A 4,169-nucleotide genomic window follows, 5' to 3' on the forward strand; every position below is an offset into this window, starting at 1 on the left:
TGCCCTACCATAAGTCTACGAGAGAGGTTCGGTGCTAGTGGAATCCCTAGTGGAATCGACCAAATACAAATACGGAATGGAACTTTAGAGCATAACGAATGAGTTCTCAGTGCCCAGAAAGTATACAAGATCTGAAGCGGTGTGGTATCTCGGCAGTAAGAGAAGATAGTGGATAAGAAGTATCAGTTGAGTCTTGTATAGGTAAAGGGGATATTCCGCTGTATAAAATGGAGTTCCTGGATATCTTTGTAGGCCTGTTCCATTTCTTGTTTCGTCAGCAGAAGCGCAAAGTAGAGTTAGACTTTCATCGTATATTGAAGCTCTTTTCTCAACTGTGTAGGTGTTCTAAGCTAGACCTTATTCTTATCCTGCTAATAGAATTGATTGAGGCGCCACGGAAGTAAGTGTTAGTTAAGCAAGACAAGACCTTGTGCCTTACCCTTTGAAATGCCTATTAGATATAGATATGCGATGTAAGAGAGTTCAATTGAAGAATGAGTAGTTGGACAAGCCGACAAGATTGAGCCTCTGGCTAATGATTCTGTTGAAACTCACACTAGACTTGCCGATACCGATCTCCTATCCTTGGTTACCAATACATACCTATCATACATTGCAGTAGTTGTTACTCAAGGACTCTCAATCAGGATCAACAGTAGGATCCGGAAATGATGTTAAAGTAATAAGAATAGCTACTACGGGGCCTCAGTTTCCCCCTAGGCTTTCTTTAGCTGGTTCTAATAGAATCCGGTACTATTACTTGAACTTGGTTTTTCTTTGAAAGGATAGACTCTAATTCCATTCTCAATCTTCTCAGAATATAAGAGAAAAGTAGAACATAAACTGCATTGAAGAAAAGAGGCGCATCACCCGAACCGAACTCGACTTCCCACTTGCTGCACTAGCTGCTGACGACAATACCACTTGCTTCTCTTGAGAAACTGGAACTTATTGAGCAACTTGCTACTCTACTTTTTTCCACTTATTGAGCACGAGCACTAGATATAGAAATAAGATATTATTGAGCACTATAGATATAGAGTTTAGTAAAACTACACCTTCCCCTCCTTTTGAATGGGCTTTCAGCACCTTTCTTTTGCTTGCAAAAAAACTAAGACCAAGGCTTTCAGCACCATTGATTTTGCCATTCTTTCCCCGCTAATTCCTGTAGCGCTTAACGTTGATCACCGATGTAAGAGCCCGATCGATACATAAAAGGATTCCCCAGTGGGGAGGTAAGAGATAGGCTTAAGACAGGCATTATTTCATTCCCTATTGATAAAAGAGGGTCGTTCACTTGAAACCAAGCCAATCGATAAGGAAAGAAAAGAGTTCTGCTTAGCCAAACTCAATCTAGAATTTCGGAGAGAAAAAGAATCGGTTGTTGCAGCTGTGGCGGGTTTAGCTTGATACCAAAAAGAAGAGTGGAGTAGACTTATTCTTGTTCCGAAGGGCGGGTTGGGACAATTCCCCCAATGAATACTGACTTTATCCCGTCCATATATCCGTCTTTTGACTAAAGCTCCTCCCTTTGGCTATTCTTGCTGCTGAGGTGGCATTCAAAGCGTATTCTATAGCTTACCGCGGACTTCTTTTGATCGACCTGGAGATAGGTGTAAGGCGAGCAATAGGAGGGTATATTAAGCACCCTACCAAGGCTTAGCGTGAGTGAAAGCAAAACCATAACTAGAAATGACTTAAGATAGAGTAGCTAGGGTCCTCTTTTCTTTACTTAAGATAGAGTAGCTAGGGTCCTCTTTTCTAGCTCCACGAAAACTAGGAAAAACTAGCGCTTAGAGTTCGGTGGTAGGAGCGCGGCGCCCCTAATATGAGAATCTATTCCAGTTCAAGTATGTGTGTTATATAGGCTATTATGGATTGTTCAGTCTAGCCATGGAGCAGGGATTGGGAGACTTTCTCTTTTTACCTGGGTATCAAGCAACAGTGCTAAGCTTTTAATGGAAAAAGTCCACGCAAAGAAGATCAATTCGGGCGGAAACGTATCGAATGAACCGATTGCCGAATGTTCTTAGTTTTGAAAAGCAACGCTTCATCCATTCTTTCTTCTCTCTGAACTTTAATAAGAAGATATTGAGTTATGTAGTAAATTCCCTCACCCATAAACCATTTCTTTAATTAACGAAGTCAACTCTTTTTTTCCACCGGAGCGGAAAGAAGATGCACTTTTCTAATAGCGCTTCCCAGAATTCTGGCTTATAGACCGTAAAGAGCTCTTTGTCGCCGTGACCCTTGAATCGGAATCCGAAGTTTGGGTCTTTCTTTATATACGAGTTGACCAGCTCAGCTCCAGTATCGGTAGCAGGAATGGCATGGTACGAGAGTCAAAACACCAGCCTGAGGCCTCTTTCTGCTAATGGATATATCCTTGTTTTTTAGTAGCCTCCCCGCCTTCATAAAGTCTTATTGCACTAGCATTCGATGCATCAACTATGGCCCTATAATAAAGAAATAGCTAGATTCGAGAGCAGCGGATATTCCTCCAACTGAGGAGAACTTTCTATTATATGGATAGGCGCCTTAAGCAAAAGACTATATCAAAATAATGAGTAGTAGTTCCAATCAAAATGTATTCTATAGGAAAAATGCACTTGCAAAACCTATTCTTGCGACAGGGAGTTTTGACTTTACTCACGAGATGGCGTTCGGAGGCTAATGTCGGTGAATCGGGGATAATCGTCTTAGGACTTGGACTTGGGGCAATAGGCAATAACGGAATAGGTCCTTTAGTGAAAGCTCAATCCCAACTGGTCAAGCGGTGTAAGACTAGGCTGAATCTCATGCCCTGTTATAAAGTTCAGTGGAATAATCTGCAGCACATGAGCTTTTTAGATAGGAATGAATGAAGCAAATGACGATCGATGCTTCATAACCGCTCTTGGCAATATAGCTTTTGTACCTATAGTGCACTCTACCCCTAAGGGGAGGTAAACGAATGCTCTTCTAATTGGTACCTAATCCTGCAACCTAGGTGATCAACGGAGACTAGTGCTTTTGCTGTTGTCTCTGCGGGTTATTTTTTCATACATAACAAGGAAGTCCTTCTCTAAATAGGGCTGGCTGGGCCATGAATTTGAGAGCTTTCAGTTCGTTTTCATCTAAGTTTATTGGCCTATGGGAATCCCCTTGTCTAGAAGTTATGAACCTCTATCTCCTTTCTCTTTAACCTTTGGAATAGGCAAGACGCGCACAAGCAAACAAAGGAACTGGGTTTAGATGGGAACGGTAAATCAACCATTTTCAGGTTCGAGTAGGGACGCTCGTTCTCGTTCACCACTTATATCTGGTCTTTTATTTGGTTAAGTAAGTGATGGAAATCAAAACAAGGTCCGTGAAGTCAATGAAGTAGTGGGCAGGTCAATCCGTCGGTCTAGGGAGAGGGCAGTGAATCGATATATAGAATGAGTTTCCCCTTACAACATCGGTCTAATAGGTCAGCTTGAGCCTTGAAAAAAGGATCCCAAATTGCCTAGTCCGCCTATTAGTCGCTCGTACCGCTTCTATAGTTCAGGTAGTTTCAGAGTGAAGCTAGCTTAGTTAATAGAAGTCAGTATGAAACTCTTCCCCTTGATTCTTTGAAAGTGTTTGAGTTAAGGCAGCATAAGTGCAGTGGTCACATAAGGGTACCCGCTCGTGCCCTATTCCGTAAATTCCCCTTGGATTGGATTCTTTCTTCGAGTAGTAATGTTAAGGGAGCTCCCCAAGTCGGATTTGAACCTACTTTAGAATCTTTCGTCTATCTACGAAGTTTACAATCCTAAATTCATAGCTGTTGCCTAAGTAAGAGCATCAAAACGCCCAGAAGTCACTTTTGTATCTTTTTCGGGAAAATTCTCCGAAGGTGAAAGGCCGGCGACTCGTGGAATATCTCCTTTCGGCTTGAAACAGTCAACGGAGAGAGAAAAACGGTGATTACGCTTAGCCCTAAACATAGAATCAGAGGCTTTGGAGATAGAGCCAGTTGGCAGGTTCAGTTGCTTAGATTTCCTTGATTTTGAGCCCTTCTGCTCGCCTTCCCGGAGGATGACTTCAGAGTGCTTAAACTTGGCCAAGGGTAGATGTCATTCAGGTAAAAGAATGGCACACTTGCTCTATTCTTGTTAGCTTGCTTGTAAAGGGGACGACTGTTGCAATACTCTTTCGCCAATCTG

Source organism: Musa acuminata, unplaced genomic scaffold (assembly GCF_036884655.1).
Source record: "Musa acuminata AAA Group cultivar baxijiao unplaced genomic scaffold, Cavendish_Baxijiao_AAA HiC_scaffold_417, whole genome shotgun sequence".
In the NCBI taxonomy this organism is placed as follows: domain Eukaryota; kingdom Viridiplantae; phylum Streptophyta; class Magnoliopsida; order Zingiberales; family Musaceae; genus Musa; species Musa acuminata.